Genomic DNA, 22,831 nt, shown 5'->3' with positions numbered 1-22,831 from the left:
GGGATGGACATGCCTGGATCCAGAAGCTCAGATAATATCATCAGGCATGGAGCACACTTTCCTTTCTTGCTCCAGTCTCCTCTGTGTTGGCCTTTCCCCCTTATTCTCCAGCAAGCTCATTCTACAGGTGCAAAGATGGTCACCAGTTAAAAAAAAAAAAAAAAAAAAGAATATTTTTTTAAAAGGGGGTGATGGGGCAGCCCGGGTGGCTTAGTGCTTTAGCGCCGCCTTTGGCCGAGGGTGTGATCCTGGAGGCCGGGGATCGAGTCCCGAGTTGGGCTCCCTGCATGGAGCCTGCTTCTCCCTCTGCCTGTGTCCCTGCCTCTCTCTCTCTCTCTCTGTCTCTCATGAATAAACAAATACAATCTTTTTTTAAAAAAGACGGGGGTGGTGGTGAGGCCTGGTGGGCTCAGTCAGGGGAACATACAGCTCTTGATCTCAGGGTTGTGAGTTCAAGCCCCATGTTGGGCAGAGAGCTCACTTAAAAAATAAATAAATTAAATAAATAAATAAATAAATAAATAAATAAATAAATAAATAAAAAAAAAAAATGGTCATCATCAACTTCAGATTTGCATCTTGTCAGTTTCATACCTCCCACAGAAAAAAATGACATCCCCCAGCCCTCAACAATTTCAGCAAGAGTCCCAAGGGTGTCATCTAATGACCCAGATTTCATCATAATTCAATCCTGGAACCAATCATCATGACTCTATGCAGCAGGCCTCGGTACTGTGCCCTCCCCCTGAAGTAGAAGAAGGGATGGAATTAGCCACCCCAGAAGAACCTCATGGATTGAAAGCCAAAGAAAAGTAGATGGTGTTACCATAGGAGGAGGAGGAGGACTCATAATGCTAAGAGGACCAGCACAGCAGAGTGCCACTGCATCATGTACTTTGTTAACAGAGAAGGAAAATCATGTGAGCTCAGCTGGAGATAGTCATTTTCCTGATCCTGAATTCCAGAATGGGTGTCTTTGCAGAAGTTGAATCCAGGACATTGCCCAACATAGTAGACAACAGCTTTGCCTCCATTTTTGCACAGATATGGAAATATCCTTCCCCTTTGCATAAATTCCCAATCTGTGAAAATCAAGGACAGAGCATTTCATTGCCCCAAGGAAAGGCAATTTTGTAGGTTGCTAAGGTCACAAGTTCCCAGTGAGAAGCTTCCAAATATCAGGCTGGCATTCAGTCAGCCTGAAGAACAGAGAGGTTGTCCCCTCTCATGTCAGGCATTTCTGCAAGCCTTCCCTCAGCAGTCTCAGTTGTCCTACAACACTCAGATACCCACTTTGGATCAAGAACAAGGGTTCAGACCTTGGCTGTAGTGATAGAGGATCAAAAATCACAAACTACTGAACTTTTAGAGGTGAAAGAGATCAGAAATATCATGCTGATTGTTCCATTCTCCCCTTCCACAAACATGGACTTTTCAGCTTGAATGATAGCTACCCAGCATAAAGACTACATTTCCCATCCTCCTTTGCCACTAGGCATGGCCATGTGACTTAGTTCTGGCCAATGAGATGCAAGCATACACATCACTTGGAAGCCTCTGAGGATCTTCTTTTGCCCTTTTCATCTTTGTCCCTTCACCTTTTCTTTCTTTTTCTTTCTTTCTTTCTTTCTTTCTTTCTTTCTTTCTTTCTTTCTTTCTTTCTTTCTTTCTTTCTTTCTTTCTTTCTTTCTTTCTTCTTTTTTATTAATTTCCTTTTGAATAATCTCTACACCCAATGTGGGGCTCAAACTCACCACCCAACACCAAGAGTCTCATGCTCCACCAACTGAGCCAACCAAGTGCTCCTTCCTTTCATCTTTTTGATTCTGTCCTATCTACCATCTTTCTGGATTGTGGGTAGGATGGCCACACTTTTGTACCATGAGGAATAGGGCTACACTACAGGGAAGGTGGATGTGAACCAGAAGGATTTAGAGCAGAGCCACTGCACCAGCCCCAGAGCACCCATCTTTGTACTTTTTTTGGAGGGATAAACAAACATCCATGTTGTGTAAGCCATTACTGGTTTGTACTTACGTTTCCCTTAGTCAAATCTAATCCTGGTTATTTACATTACCTCTTCCTTTCCTCTTTCCTTTCTCATGTCCTTTACTACCATCGCCCAAATATACAGAGTTCTCTCCAAATCATTGCTTAAAGGGTAATTGTACAGCTCACACAACTACTACCTCTGAAGGTCATTTCATCTTTGGAATAGAATTGTTGAGGTGTGTTGGAAAATTCTTACTCATCTTCATTCATACCATCTGTGCACAACCAAGTTCTCTTGCTCAGAAGGGCCAGCCAGAGCCCTGCTGATGACGCTCCCAGGTTCCCAGGACTTCTCTTCCCTGGTTCTTTTTTTCCTTTTTTTAAGATTTTATTTATTCATTCATAAGAGACACACAGAGAGAGAGGCAGAGACACAGGCAGAGGGAGAAGCAGGCTCCATGCAAGCAGTCTGATGACGGACTCGAACCCAGGAGTCTGGGATCACGTCCTGAGCCAAAGGCAGGCGCTCAACCGCTGAGCCACCCAGGTGTCCCTCCTGGTTCTTTCCCTCACAGGGCCTGCTCAATTTCAGTGCACTCCTCATGCTATCTCCCAGAGCCCCGTGGGAAAAGATGCTCATGTCTGCAGTGCCCTGGCACATCAGTGAGGCTTTGGGTTTGCAAAGAGCTTTTGATTCTGTGATGCAGAATATTATATATTAGTGCAGCCGGAGATACTTGAACTATGTGATAAGCATTCCTCACATTTGCCTAGCTGCTTACACACTTGATAGTAATAGTAATGATAGTGATAGTAATAATAACATCCCCTCCACAGAAAAATCTAAAGGAATACATAAATTGTAACATGAAAGTGCAAAGTAAAAATAGGAGCAGGATGGGGCCCCTGGCGGGCTCAATGAGTGGATCATGTGACTCTCCATCTCAGGGTTGTGAGTTTAAGCCCCATGTTGGGCGTAGAGATGACCTAAAAAGTAAACCTTAAGAAAAAAAAAAAAAAAGAGAGGAGCAGAAACATAAAGAGGACCAGGTCATAAAATATAATCAGACCACGAGATATCAATCACATGTGCACAGAGCACAACTAGATACTTGGCGGCCCACTTAATTGAGTGCTTATTCTCCACAAGGTCCTGAAATAAACAGGGGGCGCTATGTGATTAAATTCTCACAAGTCTCTTGCCAGTTGAATATTATCATTGCTAATTAACAGCAATGATGCAGATGATGACAATGAACCTCGGGAGGTTAACGGCCCTTTCTAAGGTATCATGGGCGCTCACAGTCGAGCAGGATCCTTGACCCCCATGCCCCTACCCTGTAGTCTTTCCTCCTCATCCCTTTAGGCAGGCTGGCACCGCAGCTCAGAACTCCCTTCCCTGCCCCTTTCGCAGTGACACTGGCACCTTCTCCACATCTCAGCTAAAATGTCACCTCCTGGGTGAGGCCTCCCCCAACCCCGATCTCTTCCCTCTCAGATGGTTCATTCATAATAAGTCTTCTCTGCACACACCACGGTTTATAATTAGATATTTGTTCAACGCTCATCTCCCCCCGCCGTGAGGCCAGGGCCTGCATCTGTCTTGTTTGCTGCTGGCTCAGCGGCACATAGAACAGAGCCTGGCACATTCCGGCGCTGAAATCTCAGTGAATGAATGACAGCCGGTGCTTGTGGCCCTGCCTTCCTGGGAGGCCTCACAGAGGCTGTGATTCCTGGGACTGAAGGGTCCCTCAGAGCTCGCCTCATCCCATCCCTGCATCCTAGAAAGGGGAAATTGAGGCCAGGAAAGGCAAGGGCCTCTCAGTGGCTAGACACAGAGCAGTGTGGGTCCTGGTAACCAGGCTGAGGGCCTGACACCAGTGGGCAGCCCCTACTGGGTCAGGTTTATATCTGCAGAGGGATGAAGTAAGGTGGAATGCCCCCCAGATGTGGCCGGTAGGAGGGGCTGCCTGAAACAATGTGGCCAGCCCAGGAAGGAGGTGGAGAGGCCTGCTGGCTTGGCTGGGAAGGAATCCAGCGGGGGCTTTGCTCGGTTTCCTCCCAGCGCAGGGGGAAGTAAACACATTCCTAGGCTGTGCTGGCATTAGCTGGCCTGCGCCACCCCACCAGCTGCCAGAGCCCCAGGGCCCCAGCTAGTGGCCTGTTGCCTTATAGAAGGGAGGGCCCCAGGAGGGTGCATGACTCACCCAGGGTCGGAGCGGTATGCAGGGGCTAATAACCTTTGCTGGGCTGCCTCCTGCCCCAGAGTGTGGAGGTGAAAAGGACATAGTGTATCTCTCCCCTCCCCGATCCTGGATTGGGCTGCTCAGAGGCCCAGGGACAGGTGAGCTCCAGGTCAGGGCGGTCTCTCTAAGGATCAACATCTGGTCTCCTCCACTGGCCAGGACTGGGAGGAGGACAGACCTGGGGACCCCTGCCGAGGCAGGAATGGCCTGTAGGGAGCACCTGGCCCTGCCTCCCTACCGTACAGAGGAGGAAAGCAAGCCCCAGAGGGCAGGGACTTGCCCTAGCTGCACGGCAGGAGAGTGACTAAGCGAAGACCAGGACACAGGTCTTGTGGACAGTGGCTTCGTGTGTCCCTGCCACCTCCCCTCCTCTTTGGCCCTTACCCCACCGCCCTCTCCCTTCAGCCCTGTCTGGCCCTCTGCACATGCTGATTGTTCTCCCCAGAATTCTCTCCTTGAACTTTCTTGACCAGGCCAACTCCTACCTGTACTTCAAAACTATTCTGAGCTTTCCCATCACACAGACCGCCCGCCTGGGGGCAGGGCAGGCCCTGCAGCAGCAGCAGCAGCAGCAGCAGCAGCTGTCCTGGGTGGCAGTGCCAGGCCTACAGTCACAGCAGCCGGGAAACCTGGTTCTTGGCAGCAGGCAGGACCAATTCACAGGGAGTGGGAAGACAGGACAATGTGGGCATCACCCGTGTGTGCAAAAGTCTGAGTGCCTCGTGAACAGTACCTAGGATCTCGACTGGGAGAGCTGGTCCTGCTCTGCCCCTCTCCGGGCTGTGGGACCTGGGGGGCATTCTTACTCCCTTCAGGGAGATGTCATCAAGGTTCATTGAGGCACAAAGTCCTAGGTCTACAGCTAGAAGCACAGGGCAGTTTTTAAACTCTTGTGCCAGCTCCAGCAGATGAATAGTCGCTGTGTGGGGTGCTGGTTAAGGAAGATTCAGAGGGGGGGAGTCTGCTGGTAGACCTGCCACTTATTTGATACCCTTAGGCTCGGTGTCTCTGAGGCCCCTCCCTGTCCCGGTGAACATACCCCTGTGATCTGAATCATCAGGGCCCCAGGACAGGCAACAGGGCTGGGTCCCCCCCAGTAGCCCCCCACTCCCCAAAAGTCTCTGGTCACCACACACAGGAGAGAGCCCAGCATCTCAGAGGAGATAAGGGTCCTTCTCAGGAGAGTGGGCCTCTGGCTATGGGCTCCAGCCCGTTCCCCTCTGCTGGCTCCAGATAAACATCCTTTCTGGCTGAATCTGGCCAGGTCAGCAGAGAACAGGACTCTGCAAGCATTGGCTAAGCTGCTTCCTGCCTGCTGCTGGGAGGGGCTGAGGGCGGTGAGGCTGGAGAAAGAGAGGCGGAGGGTTGGGAGGCTCAAGTCCAGTCCCTGAGGGGCTGATAAGCAGCCTTGGACATTGCCCGGAGAGGGAATTTCCTGTTGCTACTCCCTTGTCCCTCGTGTATGCGGCTCCTGGCCCTCCCCCAGCGCCACAGTGTCTGGGCCCTCAGAGGCCCTCAGGATGTCAGAGAGGCCCTTTGGAGTCTCTCATCTGTAAAATGGGAGAAAGAGGGATCCCTGGGTGGCGCAGCGGTTTAGCGCCTGCCTTTGGCCCAGGGCGCGATCCTGGAGACCCGGGATCGAATCCCACGTCGGGCTCCTGGTGCATGGAGCCTGCTTCTCCCTCTGCCTATGTCTCTGCCTCTTTCTCTCTCTCTCTCTCTCTCTCTCTCTGTGACTACCATAAATAAATAAAAAATATTAAAAAAAAAAAGTTTTAAAATGGGAGAAAGAGCACTGAACTCATTCTGATAGGTGATGGCTAGGACATGGCTACTGGGTTGACTACTGCAAACCCCTTGCCAAATTCGCATCCACCTGGAGCTTGTGCATGTGACCTTCTTTGGAAATAGGGCCTCAGCAGGTGTTATCAAGTTAGGCTGAGTCTTGCTGGGTCAGGGTAGGCCCTAAATCCGATATGCCTGGGGGTCCTCATGGGAGATTTGGCCACAGAGACAAGATGGAGATACCCACAGAGAGAAGCCACGTGAAGACGGAGGCCAAGATTGGAGTGATACTGTCACCAGCCAAGGAACGCTGGAAGCTACCAGGAGCTGAAAGGAGCAAGGACCGATTCTCCCTGGCTTTGGAAGCAGTGTGGTCCAGCAGACGCCTTGATTTTGGACTTTGGCCTCAGGAGCCATGAGAGAATACATTTCTGGTGTTTCGAGCCACTTGGTTTGTGGTGATTTGTGGCAGCAGCCCTAGGAAATGTGGGCCACAAGGGGGCCCCTCAGGAGGGGCATCCCAGGACCGCGGCTCCCTCCTCCATCCCTGCACAGAGCACATCCCTGCCCCCTCCACCTGGCTAGTACATCAGCCCTGCTGGGCCAAGGGGTTGAGGCAGGTGGAGGCGTGTGGAGGCAGATGTCCGTCTCACCAAGGTTGGCTGAGCTCAGGCCCGGAAAAGACTGGTTTTCCTACAGCTGGAAGACAAGGGTGGGCAGGGGCCCTCAGTGGCCCCCGAATTCTAGAGTTGGCTGGGGCAGGGGCAAGTACACTTTGTCAGGCAGCACCTGGCATGAGGCCTGACATTTAGTAGCACTCACATATGCCAGGCCTCGTTCTGAGGGCTGATATATACCCCTCCCCACAACCCTGTGACATTCCATCATTACCTCCATTCTCCATCTGAGGAAACTAAGGCACACGGATCCTACAGGACTTGCCCAAAGTCACCCTGTTGGTAAATGGCAGAGCCATGACTCAAGCCCAGGTGGTATGGCTGGCGAGCCCAGGCTTTTATCTTCACCTCATCAATATTTATTGAATTAACAAAAGGCTAGAGATGCCTGGGTGACTTAGGCAGTCATGTGTGACCTGCCTTTGGCTCAGGTCATGATCTGGGGGTCCTGGGATTGAACCTTCTATAGAGCTCTGCACTCAATGGGGAGTCTGCTTGTCCCTCTCCCTCTACCCCCACCCCCTGCCTGCTGGTGCTTGCTCACACTTTCTCTCTCTCTCTCAAATAAATAAATAAAATCTTAAAAAAAAAAAAAAAAAAAAAAAAGCCAAAGCCAGGCTGCAACTCATGATGAATTCACATATATTCTGAAGGCCCAATCCCCAGGCGGGATGCCATGCCCTACCCAAAGTGGCCCAGGAGTGAGTAAAGCACAAGTTCTGGTTGGAGAGGGCTATCATTTTAATCAAGGCCACACCATGATCTGGCCAATGTGCCCCCAGGACCCCACCCTGACATCCTCAGCTGGCGGCTAGGACCCCGGCTGGCCTAAAAAGCACAAACCCTCAGCACAGGAAAAATCCTTTTGGCCCAAACAGATTCAGAGGATTATGGGCATTGATCAGTGATTAATGAGCAAGCATGCTTTTGCACTCCCACACCTCTGCTGGTGTGTCTGCCACAGGAATGGGGGATTGTCGCATTTAAAAAAAATTTTTTTTTATTTATTAATGAGAGACAGCACAGCAGAGACACAGGCAGAGGGAGAAGCAGGCTCCATGCAGGGAGCCCCACGTGGGACTCGATCCCGGGTCTCCAGGATCAGGCCCTGGGCTGAAGGTGGCGCTAAACCACTGAGCCACCTGGGCTGCCCGCATTTTTTTTTTTTTTAAGATTTTATTTATTTATTCATGAGAGACACAGAAAGAGAGAGAGGCAGAGACACAAGCAGTCTCCATGCAGGGAGCCCGATGCGAGACTCGATCCTGGGACTCCAGGATCACACCCTGAGCTGCAGGCAGACACTTAACCACTGAGCCACCCAAGGAGTCCCAGGTTGTCACATCATTAACTCCACTCAGCTCCTGTCCTCTTTCTCTCTCCACTTGTCTGTTGATCTTACCTCTGTTTTTACTCAGCCAACTGGTCTACTCTTTGTCTTCCATTCACCTTCCCCAAGAGGATCTACTTGGTTCAGTTAATATTCCCACCTGGCCACGTCAAAGGCTGATGAATCAGCCTGGGAATTGGGTCCCCACCCACAGTACAGGGCAAGTGGGGAGGGGTGGGGGGTGGAGGAGGGGTGTCATGTGACACCACCATGGCTACTTTTGAGGACTCCATGGGAGTGGCAGGCATGCTGGGGCTGGCTGGGACAGAGCACCATCAAGAGGTCGTATCATCTAGTTGGTTCATGCCTCAGCTTCCCCTCCAAACTGCAGAGCCCAGTTCCTTCTCATGGGCTCCCCTCAACCCCAGGAAGGGCCTCTGATCTGGCCCTCCGACTAGAGGCAGGATGCCATGTCATGGCCAACCACTGTCCCTTCCTTGCCCACCACGGCGGGCATCCCCAGCTGACTGCAGTCCTCCGCCCTTTGGTTTGCCCAGCAGCGAATCAGACAGGCTCAGAAGCAGCAGTGTGCTCCAGGGAGCGTCGCCAAGCAGCTCCCGCTGACATGAAAGAACTCGACAGGTTGGGTGACCTCCGGAGCTGCTTCAGGCACTGGCATGGCCAACTGAGTCAGCACCCCTGCCTGAGCAGGGCACCTCGCCTGGGAGGGGCTGGGCCCCACGGTCAGTGTCCTGGGGTAGAGGTTCTACTCACTTTAACCCTTAGGACAGCAGCGTTGGCCGGGCTTATGAGGGGACACCCAGGCCGAGGGCAAGGCTGGGGGCCGGACGCTGACTCACTGGCCCTGGTTTGAAATCCATAATCTGATCTTCTTATGTGTCCCTCCTGTGAGTCAAACAGACAGCTTCCCCCACATCAGAGAGGTGTCCATCTGCCAGCTCAGTGAGGCCTGCCCGGTGCTTTGATAGGATACCCACGCATCAAGCCTGGGGCCCACCCCTAGGGCCCAGAGTCTGCTTGGCAAGTCACCCACTATGTCACATGGGACCATTATGCTTGGGAAATCTCTGGACCTCTCAGAGCCTTTAGATGGTCTCCATGTGGCTCATGCGGTCTGTGAATCAACGAGAGCAGGACAAGTGTGCCGGCTTTCTCCAACTATGGGACTTATTTTGACAGATGGACTCTATGGGAGTAAAAAAACTTTATCTGATAGAACCAATCCTTGTACACAAAACAGATTTACATATATATAATAAAAGAATATAAGACCAACCCCTCTCCCCCCAAAAAACAACAAAAATAAATTTATCCACCTATGGAAAGAGACAGAAATGAAGAGAGGTGGCTGGGCATAAGGAACACGGGCCATGGTGAAAAGGTTCCGGAATGAGGGCATCAGGGCTGACTCAGGACTAGGACTCTCAGCTCCTGTCAAATTTTTCCAAGCAAGAACACAGAACCCAGTCCTGCCAGGTTTTCCAATTTTTCGACCGAAAACAAAAATCTAGATTTTTTTTCTTAAAGATTGTATTTATTTATTCATGAGAGAGGCAGAGACATAGGCAGAGGGAGAAGCAGGCTCCCTGCTGGGAGCCCGATGCAGGACTCGATCCCAGGACCCTGAGATCATGACCCAAACCAAAGGCAGATGCTCAACCACTGAGCCACCCAGGTGTCCCCCAAAATCCAGACCTTTATGGGAAATACTTTTCCTGTTAAATTGTGGCAGCTAATTCAGAGCATTCACTTCACTTGAGGCATTTGATTTGTACACATTTAATATCGTTGGAGGAAGAACCCCAGGCTTTTGCTTCTAGTGTTTTCCATGAGCTTCCTTCATGACCAGGACTGAAGATGTCAGCTCTGTGAAACCAAACTGCCGGATGATGGCCGATTCTGAAACCTGCTGCCCAGACCTCTGAGCTGTGCAGGGCACCTGGGCTGCTGCTGCATTCACTTTGCATGCGAGGGCCGGAGAGGTTTGCGCAGAGCCGTGCCCTGCCAGGTGCTCCCAGTCACCAATACCACCTGCTTCATCATCACAGAAACCGGGGGGGTCCTGCTCAGCCCAAGATGTCTCGCCTCTTCTCCGTCTTTTCAGAGTCCTGAGGGACCGACCAGAATGCCCATGCATCCCTTTGTGTCAGTGGCTCCAAGAAGTGGCGTGGGAAGAGGGTGCCATGTGGCCGGTACAGAGAGTACTGGTCAGTTAAAATATTTCATAGCATTTTTGATAAGTCAAAATGGGATCCAAGCACCCAGGAGCAGGCTGACAAGGGTGCCTTTAGACGTGGACTATGGGACTAGCTCTGGGCACACTGTGGGACACTGGTCTTAGACTGACCAGTCAGTGCCAGGCCAGACAGCAGACCCACCTCTGAGCCAGGCAGGCCCTTCCAGAAAGCCCACACCTGATGGCATCAGAGAATTCCAGGAGAGCCTGGCAGCAGGCATGCACCGGGCCTCAGGCAGCGAAGGTGGCAAACAGGAGTTTGGGACCCAGCTGGGCCTCATTGCTGGTGATGCCTGGTCCTGGGAAAATGGAGCCAGCCCTAGGCTGAGCGTGGTCACGGGAGGGCCCCAAATTACAGCCCGAGATGCATCCCTACCCGCTGGTGCCAGGTCCTCCCAGTTGGGTGAGGCTGAGGAAGGGGGAGGGAGCAGGACCCACACCATCAGGAAAGCAGCACACATGTTCCAGTGGTGCCGCCCCCTTCACCACCTTCTTCCATGACTCAGTCTGGCTTTGGCACAACTTCATCTTGTTCTTCGCTCCATCTTCAAAAATCAGTTGAAGAGGAAGCACTTCTGGAGAATGTGCTCAGGAGAGTGACTTCCTGCTACCTGCTGAGGTAGTGTGCAGAGCCTGAGGGAGGGAGGAGGGCCAGGGCAGGGGGCAAGTTCTTTTTCTTTGTTTTTAAAGATTTTATTTATTTATTCATGAGAGACACACAGAGAGAGAGAGAGAGACAAAGGGAGAAGTAGGTTCCCTGCATGGAGCCCGATGTGGGACTGATCCCAGGACACCGGATCATGCCCTGGGCGGCTCAACCGCTGAGCCACCCAGGCGTTCCAGGGAGCAAGATCTTAAAGAAAACTACAGATGCATGAGTTCCATCCCTGCCAGTTACCGGCCATGTGACCTCAGGGAAGCCACTTGCCTCTCAGAGCCCCAACTTCCTCATCTGTAGAGTGGGGACAATGTTGGCAGGTACTTCCTAGGGCTGTAGAGTGTGAGGAGGGCTTTGCCTCCAGACACCCAGAAATCACTCAGTCAGTGCCTATTGTCATTCAAGGTAGGAAAGAGAATCCAGAATTTCATCACTGGACGGTGAGGACAGCCTGTTAGTTTACATGTGAGGAGACCGAGGCCTGGAGAGGAAAAGGGTGCCCAGGCGAGTCCAGGGTGAGCCAGGGTTAACTCTCCCCAGGACAGGCGGAGATGCGCAGCTAGACAATAAAACGGAGAACATCTTGTGACCCAGAGGCGGGAAACGACCCCTTAAAGGAAACTCAACAAGGTCCATAAGGAAAAATATGTTGATGTATTTGATTATGTACAATTTTTTTTTTAGATTTTAAAAATTTTTTTATTTATTCATGAGAGACACAGAGCGAGAGAGAGAGTCAGAGACACAGGCAGGCTCCATGCAGGGAGCCCGATGTGGGACTCGATCCCAGGTCTCCAGGATCACACCCCGGGCTGCAGGCGGCACCGAACCGCTGCACCACCACGGGGGCTGCCCACGATTATGTACAAATTAGAGAGGTGAGCTCAGGGATCACCTGCGTGGCTCAGTGGCTGAGCGTCTGCCTTCGGCTCAGGTCGTGATCCCAGGGTCCTGAGATCGAGTCCCGCATCGGGCTCCACGCAGGGAGCCTGCTTCTCCCCCTCTCTCTGAGTCTCTCATGAATAAATAAATAAAATCTTTAAAAATAAATAAATAAATGCGTTCAGTGAGAAAGATCTTGAAGAAAGTTAATAGACAAAAAATGACAGAGAACTTATACCTACAATTCCCACGAAAACCCATGAGAAAGAGAGATCTGCAGCATGTGGTCTCCAGGATCCTGAGCTCAGGGCCTGGGGACCCCGACTTGCACCCCGGCCTCCGAGCCTCAGGCTCACCATCGGTGAATCCCACCTGCAGGCGCAAAGGTGCTCTTGGCCCTGCAAACCATGGGGATAAAGGAAAAGTGAGGTTCTTGCAGGGGTCATCTCTCTCCGAGTCCTGCAATTCCTATCAGAGTGTGAGGGGAAAAATCAAAGCATGACCTTGCCCGCAGAAGTGAGGCAAGCGCAACACCCCATGTTTCCGGTGAATTGAAGACACTGGTCCCCATGGCGTTTGCTGGGTTTGGATCAAGCAAGGGGATCCCCTCCCTGGCCACATCCTTCCTGGAACATCACCCATCAGCTCTTGGAAGTCAGTAAGCCAAGGCTGGCCCAGTTACTAAGCCAGCCGGAGGACCACCTCTATAACTTGTTAACTCCTTCCCAGCAGGTCACCTCCAGTTTGTTTTCGAGTGAAGGAGGGGTAGATGTCACCTCTCCTTCACATCCACTCCAGGGGTGCCCTGACTTCTGGGCACAGCCTGCTATGCACACAGCATGCACACAGGGGTACAGGCAGCACATCACAACTTTTCTGGGTTGGAAGGGACCAGGAAGAAGACGAATGAACTTCTAGCTTGAAGACTTGGGGCATTAGGGCTGGGGGTCACTCAGTCCATGGGTCACTGAGAAGTCCTGGGGTGCTGTCGAGTGGGTGTGGGGGGGGAAGGGCCTAACAGGGTGGGACACTGGAGCCCTAGGCTGTGCCACTTGGTGTGCTGCCTCCATCTGTGTCTGTTGGCTTTCTGCCTTAGATTTCTTTTAGAGTTTTGCTGCTGTTAAAAAAAAAAAAAAAAAAAAGAGGGGCACCTGGGTGACTCAGTGGTTGAGTGTCTGCCTTTGGCTCAGGGTGTGATCCCGGGGTCCTGGGATCAAGCCCGTCATCGGGCTCCTCACAGGGAGCTTGTTTCTCCCTCTGCCTATGTCTGCCTCTCTCTGTGTGTCTCTCATGAATAAACAAAATCTTTAAGAAAAAAAAGAAAGAAAAAGAAAAAAGGAAAGGAAAAGAAAAAGTGAAGAAAAGAGCCACTGAATGGATCCCTCCACTTGGTCAAAGCCATCTTCCCAGTGCGGCCCTGTTCTTCTCCCAGCCTTCTGCTACAGAGGCTGCAAGAGCCACACACTGGCTCCCTGGTGCTCATCCAAGGTCACCCAAGGAACACATGCCGAGCCGGGCAGGGACCCTGGCTTGGCACCTGGCTGCTTCATGCTGCACCTCTCTGTACAGGACCCACCACACCTTGTTCCCTCTACACCGTGTTTATTTTCAGGATGGTCCAGGGCCACTCCCATAACAATGAAGACAACAACCACTAACATTTATGGAGTCCTTACTGTACACCAGGGACTATGCTAAGTGAGGGATTTTTATTTTTATTATTTTTTTTAAGATTTCATTTATTTATTTGACAGAGAGAGAGTACACACAGGGCCGGGGGTGGGGAGCATCAGAGAGAGGGAGAAGCAGACTCCTGGTGGAACAGGGACCCCGATGTGCGGCTCGATCGCAGGACCCTGGAATCATGACCTGAGCTGAAGGCAGATGCTTGAGTGACTCAGCTACCCAGACATCCCACTGAGGGAGTTTTAAAATTGCCACTACTTCATAAGGTAATATTTCCAATTTACAGATGGGGAGACTGAGGCCAAGGGAGGTCAGTTCAAATTCACCGGGCCAGTGAGTGAAGAAAACAGAACGGGAGCCCAGGCGCACCTGACGCCAGCGCCCTCACCCTCTCTTTACCCCATCTCCAAACCCTCTGCCCTCGGCCACCCCTTCGTTTCCTGGCCGGCCCCGTGCTCCACTCTGTGGCCGTGGCAGGGTCCCCACCTGTGCCAGGGGTAGTGCAGGACCTTGAAGAGGGAAGGTGGGCACCGCTTCCGGGCACTTCCAGCACAGGCTTTCTGGTGGCTCCTCCGTCTTCAAGCTACAGCACCCACCCCCACTCCACGCGCAGCACCCTCCCCGCCCTCCCCGCCCCAGCCCTGGGCCTGTGTTGGCGTCTCCTTCCCCCAGCCACTGACTCAGCACTTCCCTCTCCAGGGGAGGCCGCCAGGCTGCAGTGGGTGTGAGCGGGTGTGGACAGCACGGCAGTGGACAGTGTGGACAGCAGGGCGGGCACGTGCCCACCTGCGAGGGAGCAAGCAGCCTCTCGGGAACCCTCGTAGGCTCACCTCAGCTACTCCATCATCCCCGCTTCCCTTGTGCGTGGTGCAGCGTCCAGACTTCCCCTCTGCGTCAGGAGACACCAGTCCTGCTGGATCCGGGCCCACCCTAATGACCTCATCTGAACTTGATCCTCTGCAGAGACTCTACTTCCAAGGAAGGTCACATTCACAGGTCCTGGGGTTAGAACTTCAGCTTCTTTTGGGGAGACACACAATTCAACCCATGGCACCCACCCCGCAGACTTGTTGAATTGGATTAGATGAGCTAGGGCATGAAGGGCCCGCTGCAGGGTAATCCCTCAACAAAGGTCTCCCAGCAAGGTGGCCCCCCGAGTGCCGCAGCCCGCCCTGTGGGGGGACTGCACAGGGACAGTGCATCCCTGGCCTGTGGCCAGTGTCAGGAGAGGCTGTGGGGGTGGGGGCTGGCACTCGCTGCCGGTCCTGAGACCTCACCTCACCCATCAACAAAGGCAGCAGTGACTCCCCAGAGGCTCAGAGTCCCACTTCATGGGTGACTGGCACATTGTTGACTGCCCGCCCATATCAGATACTATTACTGCTGATATTAATCATTTGTGACGGTTCGAAGGGGAGGTGATGGTCGTCACTGGGTCACTAAGTGCTCCCTAGTCGTGCCCTTGATACAGTCACTGCATGTGCCTCGTCACTGCAGTCAGGCTGGTAGTCCTGAGGGGCTGAGTCATGGGGTGACATTGGTGTTCCCATAAGGCGCCCAGGCCCCCTCAGTGGGGCTGCGTCTCATGTGTGGCCTCGTCGTGGAGGTGGCGGCTTTCCAGCTGGGAGGCAACAGACCATGATGAGTGGGTGTGGGTGGCTCAGGCTTCTCCATCTGGGAAAGCAGATTGAATCTCAAATTGGTGCCTGCGTTCTGCACTTAAAACTACTTCTTCACTCAGCTCTTTATGAAGTTCAAGTTCAAAGTCCTGAACGAAGGTCTCTTAATGAATCCTGTTTAATGAGGATACAAAGCTTTCATTATGGTGCTTGTAAATGGTCCCTATGTAGGTGCGTTTCCTTGTATTTCTTCCTCGCCCATTTATAAAATGTTATGCAAGTTGAAGAAACTGAGGCCTGAGCAAGCAGCATCGTGGGGGGTGAGGGGAGATGGCCAGGAAAGAGCTATGGATTGGCTTCTTGGGAAAGATCCCAATAAAGACAATTACGGACGAGCATCTGGCGGTCTAAGCCCTGGCGGAGGTAGGTAGCATGCATCCAGCATCCCCCAGCCCCGAGTACCGGACTCATGGGCCATTTTCTTTCATCTTCACAGCCGTGCCACATAGTAGTATGATTTTATCTGCATTTTAAGGTCAAAGAAATAAAGGCTTAGTGCTTTGGCCAAAATCACCTCCCCAAGTGGCAGATGAGCAGTTTGAGGCCAGCCTGATTCTAGGGCCCAGCCCTCGCCCGGGATGCTGGTCTGCCTTCCAAGGGCCGGTCTGCCTCACCAAGTGTGGAGCAGAGCAACTGAGTCCCCCTCCAGCCTGTGTGTCCACGAAAAGCCAGAGACCCGAGAGCTGAGGGTGAGGCCTGACGAAGAACCTGGCCCCAATCACGTAATCCCGACTCAGGAAGACGTGAAGAGGAATCTGTACAGCAGTAAAAAAGCCAAACCCTGCAATAGGAGGCCACATGGAGAAGCTTCACAGACACAGCTCTGGGCAGGGAAAGCCAGACACAAAAGCCCACCTACTCTGCGACTCATTTAGGGGAAGGTCTAGACGCAGCCAATCCTGGGGTGATAAAGTCAGGAGGGTCTCTAACCTTGGGAAGCCTCCCGGGGTGGTAGAAATGGCTCGCGTCTTGGACTGGGTGGTGGTGGCCCAGGAGGCCGTACATATAAAAAGTCATCACGCTGCACGCTTCAGGTCTGTGCCTTTTATTATGTCTAATTTGTACCTCCAGCAAATAAGACAGATGTGAAGAAACCAGACGGTTTTGCTTGGGCTAAAAGGAGCTGACTAAGCTGTCTAAAAAATAAAAGATGGGCTTGGAGGAGCAGGGGAGAGGTGGTGACTGCCTCAGGGGGGGTGTGTTGGTAAACAGCCAAGATCTGGACCCCGGTTTTGTCCGTTCCCTCTTACAAAGTCCATAGTCTGGCACTTTTCAGGAGTTCCAGAACAGAGGGCAGGGACATCCTCTGCCCAGGAGGGGCCAAATAGCTTCTGCTGCTCTCTTAATTTGTTTAATCATTCCCTCATTTATCCACTTGGTGTTCACCAGGGGCTTGTGGGGGGCCCGCTACGTGCCAGGCGCTATGCAACATCCCAAGGATCCAGCAGTGAATGTACAGAGTGACAAAAACATCTGCTGTCACATTGCTGTCATCCTGGCGGGGCCGAGATGGCTGTTATGTTAAAGTAACGGTGAAGTACATAGTATGTTAGTTGGAGAAAAATAAAACCAAGGAAGAGGTGAGGGGTGAAGGGCAGGTGTCTTCTTCAAACACGGTGATCCAAGAAGCCCAGAAGGTGACATCGCAGCAAAGATCAGGAGGGCTCTGGGGGGATGGCAGCAAGTGCAAATGTCCTGAGGCTGCCGGGCTGCCATGTCTGGAGAGAGGGAAGCAGAGAGGGGTCAGGCTGGAGGGGTGATGGGGTGATTGAGGGAGAGACACAGAACTGCAGTCCGGGAGGTGACAAAGGCGCGAAAGGCAGGGTTTGTTCAGACTCGGGCTTTACTGGACCGAGGAACCGAGGAGGGGTTTTGGACGGAGGGCTGCCATAAGCTGGCTGTAAGTTTGTAAAGGATGACGCGGCCCGGGCCGTTTCTGCAAGTGACTCAGTGCGCTGTGCCTCTGCTCTTCCCCGCCCCCCAGCACCCCTGAAATGGAAAGAAGGGGAAGGGAGGGGGTGAGGAGCAGCCCCGAGCCCCCCTAGACAGGGCGTGCCAGGGCCCTTGGAGAATACAGACTGCAGACAAGAGCCCTTTCCTTGTAATGTCCCTGGAGCCTTTCCAAGGAGGCAAAGGCTGCCCAGCCAGGTTCACTGGAAGCTCCTGCCCAGAGCCAGAGAGGGAGAGGTGAGGTGGAGACCTGACCATCCCAGGGGCAGGGCGGCACCTCCTCTCCCCTCCTCTGAGAAGTGCTGACCTCACCGCCACTCCCTGACCTGGGAGGCCATCGCTTGGCTGGAGGAGGTGTGTGTGTGTGGGGGGGTGCTGGGTGACTAAGGTCGACCTTCCCTGCCACAAGGCCTTTTTGAAGGGGGAGGGATGGGAGGCTGGCTCTCACTGCCTGCTGTGTGACTTAGACACATCAAGCTCCCACTCTGGGCTGTTCTTCCTCCTGTAAAATAAGGGACTGGCTCAGAGGCTCCTGATTTTTTTTTTTTTTAAGACTTTTTTCTTTTTTTTTTTAATTTTTATTTATTTATGATAGTCACAGAGAGAGAGAGAGAGAGAGGCAGAGACACAGGCAGAGGGAGAAGCAGGCTCCATGCAGGGAGCCCGACGTGGGATTCCATCCCGGGTCTCCAGGATCGCGCCCTGGGCCAAAGGCAGGCGCCAAACCGCTGCGCCATCCAGGGATCCCAAGACTTTTTTTCTCTTCTTAAGTAAGCTCTAAGCTCAGCGTGGAGCCCAACACAGAATTTGAACTCATGGCCCTGAGATCAAGACCTGAGCTGAGATCACAGAGTCAGACGCTTAACTGACTGAGCCACCCAGGCATCCCCAAGATTTTATTTTTAAGTAATCTCTACACCCAAGGTGGGGCTCAAACTCACAACCCCGAGATCAAGAGTCACATGCTCTGCCAACTGAGCCAGCCAGGAAGCCCTCCTGATTTTTCTTTCATTCTACTGCAGTAGCCAGAGATTTCTAGAAGCCTGGTCTCTACACTAAGGTCTGGGCCTTGAGGAGCTCAGGCGAGGGGGTCACTCACTGGCTTCTTAACTCGCCAAGGGTGAAGTGCGGGTGTGTCCCAGGGGGGTGGACATTTTGCCTTGTCCTCACTGCTCATGTCACCTCACCAAGGAAACATGCCAAGCCTTATATTTTTTTGTTTTTGTGTTGTTTTACTGACCAAACCCCCCCAAGCCCTATGTTGGAAGACACAGTATAGCCCCATCTTCTAGAGACCTGAAGTCACCCTTCCTGCTGCAGACAGTCACAGATTCTGCATGACTTAAGGAGCAAATGCCTACCTCTAGAGTCTAGTCTTCATGACCCCCACAGTCAAGGTACCCTCCTGTCAGCCATTGGAACTACACGGCAGCCTCCTCAGACCTCAGAAGGACATCACTGGGACACCTGGGTGGCTCAGTGGTTGAGCATCTGCCCTTGGTTCAGGTCATGATCCCAGGGTCCCAGGATCAAGTCCTACATCAGGCTCCCTGCATGGAGCCTGCTTCTCCCTCTACCTGTGTCTCTGCCTGTGTGTGTGTGTGTGTGTGTGTGTGTGTCTCATGAATAAAGAAATAAAATATTTCAAAAAAAACCACCTCACTTTCCAGCCCTAGACCCTTGACTGGGCTCTGCCTAGAAAACCGTCAAGTCTGTCAGCTAGCCATTTGCAGAGACCTTTATATTGACCTATGTTTTATGAAACATTACTGAATTTTCATAAAAAAAACCCCTGTGGGGCCGGCATCATCCCCTTCTTTGGAGCCAAAGTGAGTGATCTGCCTAGACTCGTGTGGTTAGTAAGCAGCAGCCACAAACGACACCCAGATCTGTGACTCCAGGCTGCAGCCTTGGTCACTCACTCGGCTTCCCCACGCCCCTCCGGGTGGGTCTCTATGTTCCGGGGGGACCACAGCCGTCTGAGGGCAGGGCCTGGGCCTCCTCCACCTCCTGGATGGGGGCCGTGGGCCCTGGTCATGAACACATGCTCTTTCCCTGGCTTCAGGGGGAGCATTTCCTAGTGTCCCCGGCTCAGGGCTGGGAAAGGGGGCTCTTGTGGGGCCACCACCCGGGGCAGGACTGGCTCTCCCAGGTGCCCCAGCGCTCCCTCCACTAGGCAGGTGGGGCCGACTGCTGCCCACACACGCAGCCACCATGACTCACCCGCAGCCTGGGCTCCACCCCGCTGGCCTGAAGAGCTGTGGAAACCAGCCCTGTCCGAGCTGACAAAGCAGCCCTTCACCCACTTTCCCTGGCAGCCCAGGCCCCAGCCCTGTGGTCCCTCCTCCTCCCCCTGGGGACCGTGGGCCTAAGGAGATAATGCTTCAAGCCTCTTAAGCGGTCTGCTTACCAGTCAGCTCTGTTCTTCATCCATCGAAATCTACCAAATCCACCACGTTCCCTGAAATCATGAGAAAGATTTCCTCGTGAAACAGGCCTCCGATTCTGAGGAATATGGTCCTCTTGGATTCTAACAATGGCCGCCAACATTCGCCAACTACCTGCACGCTTGGCGCTATCTATCTAAACACACCAAAGCTTTTGAACCTCCCGAGATCCTGGGTGGGAGGATAAGACAGAGCAAACATCTGTATCCAGTTGTGTGGGTGTAGGACTGACTGTCACTGGTAGAGGAGAGAGCGAGCCTGGCTCACTGTCCGTGACACGGTGCAGACCAGTTACCCTGGCATCTGCCTCCACCAGCTTCCGGGCTATTTCCAAGGCATCAAGCAGCCTTCCAGGAGCAAAGAGGATTCTGTTTCTGTTTCAGAGCAAAGGTCAATAATGCAAGAAGTTACGGATGTACACAGCTCTGATGTTGTGACTTTATTAGAAACGGGAGCAAGCCAAGGAGAGGGTCCTGGTGAAACCTGAGATAATTAATGCGGTCAGAATGAGGCAAGAATCCAAGTAGGCCCAGATACAAAAGCAAAGTGAACGCTCTGAACTAAAATGCTAACAGAGGCGAGTTGGGGCCAGCGCCACACAATTTTCTAGAGTGGTTTAGTGAATCGGGTAGAGCCTGCTAGTGGCCTACATTGTATGAGAGCTGATTGTAAATGGCTCAAAAAGCTGACACCGAAAGCTTTCAGCAAACTTGCCTTTTAAAAAGCACATCATTTTGAACCCAGGAGGTGAATGTGGCAGGCCAGCTTGCAGAGGCCATCTCTTTGCTGATGCTGTTTTTAAGAGCAGCACCATCATTTTAGATTACCGGATTGATTGGCAAATTACACAGTGTGAGTCTTTGTCCCGCGGAGGTAGTCAGCTTAGGGAGAGAGTGGGAGGCGGAAAACAATCCTGATTTTCAGCTCCAGGGAATTTCAGGCACCAGATCCAGAGATTTGGACCTGGAGAGGGAAAAGGGGTAAGCCAGAGCTGGAGGAGAACTATCAGGGGCTTCTTGTGGGCTTAGGACGCTGAGACCTGTGGGTAGCTCTGCCCAAGCAGCCTCTACTCTCATGGGCCTCCAGTCAGTGGGCATATTGGCAACTGTTCTACCTTGTTCTGGAAGCTCCTTCAGGGAAACAGACTTAGAGAAAAGAGGTTGCCATGGCACAGCATTGAGGGAAGATCTAATGGAATTGTTCATTAATTTTTTATAAAAGATCTCTAAGTAATTTTTGGCGTGTATCTTGGAAAGAATTCAAAGAACTGAGTGGCACTGCAATAACTAAGCCCTCTCCAGCTCCATCTGATTATGCAAGCAAGGCTTCAAAATTCATACATGGATTAAAATGTACTAGCGGTAGTACTGATGGTGATTCCTGTCTCAGCCTAGACATAAATAGCATTGATGAATGTATATGTGAATGTGCGTTTAAAAAATCCCTCTCAGTAAATACAATTTAACCCTCCATATGCAAATAGCTATCAAAATTTGTAATGCACTTGTATGGCTTTTGGTCAATTAGGTATAAGAACTGCAATGGCATCTCTAGCCAGAAGAAATGACACTTCAAGGTTTATAGCCACAAGAAAATAAAATTATAATTGGAGGAATGCCTGGCTGGCTCAGTCAGTAGAGCATGAGGCTCTTGATCTCAGAGTGGTGAGCTTGAGCTGCACACTGGCTGTAGAGTTTACTTTAAAAAAAAAAAATTAACATTGGAATTTAAGTGAGTATTTTTGTTTCAAAAAGGTACAAAATGGCAATCATTAAAAGACAGTAGGGCATGGGACACCCGGGTGGCTCAGGGGTTGAGTGTCTGGCTTCAGCCCAGGGCATGATCCTGGAGTCCCAGGATGGAGTCCCATATTGGGCTTCCTGCATGGAGCCTGCTTCTCCCTCTGCCTATGTCTCTGCCTCTCTCTCTGTGTCTCTCATGAACAAATAAAATCTTAAAAAAAAAAAAAAAAAAAAAGACAGTAGGGCATGAAAATGAAGTGCAGGGCAGCCTGGGTGGCTCAGTGGTTTAGCACCTGCCTTCGGCCCAGGGAGTGATCCTGGAGACCTAGGATTGAGTCCCATATCGGGCTCCCTGCGTGGAGCCTGCTTCTCCCTCTGCCTGTGTCTCTGCCTCTCTCTGTGTGTCTCTCATGAATAAATAAATAAAATCTTAAAAAAAAAAAAAGAAAACGAATTGTACGTATGATAAAGTCCTGTGGTGACAGTAGGATGAACATAAATAGGAGTTGGGAGAAAGGAATAATGTAAAATTTCTGACCAGAATTTGCCCATGTACTTTTTTCAAGGGATGATGCTGAGCACCACTGACCCCAAAAGGTGTGGCTTCCGTTCCTCAACAAATACCCCAGCTCACCAAGCTACACTTGAAAGGAGGCCACATTGTAGATACCTTTTATTGACATTCCTTAGGGATATAATTGAAGATAACAATTTCAAAATTGTATTCTACTGGTGCTCAGAAAAGAGGCACCAATGTGCAGCACCCTGGCACCCTGTAAAAACCCTCCAAGAACATCCTTTGCAACTATTTAAGGTTATAGTAAAAAAAAAAATATTTTTTTTAAATTTGATGTCAGCTTAAAAGTGTACAAAGGGATACACCACTTTTCAAATGTCTTTTAGGAGACATGTGAGCAAAAGAGTATAAAGACAAAAGTGAGCAATGGCAATCAAGATGGCCATCCACACCCTACTTTTCTCAAGAAACTTATCTATGAGGCACTCGGCCATCTTAGTTGGTGGGGCAGATGACTCTTCATCTTGGGTTTGTGAGTTCAAGCCTCACACTGGGCATAGAGATTACTTAGGAAAAAAGAAAGGAAGGGAAGGAGGGAGGGAGGGAGAAAGGAAGGAAGAAAGGAAGAGAAAGGAGGAGAGGAGAGGAGAGGAGAGGAGAGGAGAGGAGAGGAGAGGAGAGGAGAGGAGAGGAGAGGAGAGGAGAGGAGAAAGGAGAAGAGAAGAGAAGAGAAGAGAAGAGAAGAGAAGAGAAGAGAAGAGAAGAGAAGAGAAGAGAAGAGAAGAGAAGAGAAGAGAAGAGAAGAGAAGAGAAGAGAAGCTCTTACCTAACTTGCAGTTCCTTATTTTGGGAGGAGTGAGAAGATCATTTGCTCTCCCTCTTTTCTGGTCTAAATCAATTCACACAAGAAGTATGGTATAGTGTGACCAGAAAACAGGATTAGGAGGGAAGAAACCACTATGCCATTTGCTTTGTGGCCTCAG

At 51.5% G+C, this 22,831-nt stretch overlaps 1 long non-coding RNA gene across 1 annotated transcript; it reads right to left on the bottom strand.

Annotated features, from left to right (window-relative positions):
• Positions 1–16,221: 16,221 nt before the first annotated feature.
• On the bottom strand, positions 16,222–20,426 carry LOC140632492 (uncharacterized). The gene is made up of 2 exons (XR_012030093.1): positions 19,553–20,426; positions 16,222–16,910 (listed from the first exon to the last, which is right to left on the bottom strand). It is a non-coding gene; the product is annotated as an uncharacterized lncRNA (long non-coding RNA).
• Positions 20,427–22,831: the final 2,405 nt, after the last annotated feature.

Source organism: Canis lupus, chromosome 4 (assembly GCF_048164855.1).
Source record: "Canis lupus baileyi chromosome 4, mCanLup2.hap1, whole genome shotgun sequence".
NCBI lineage: Eukaryota > Metazoa > Chordata > Mammalia > Carnivora > Canidae > Canis > Canis lupus.
Note: the sequence above shows the minus strand (reverse complement) of the source record. Positions and strands in the feature narration are given on the sequence as shown.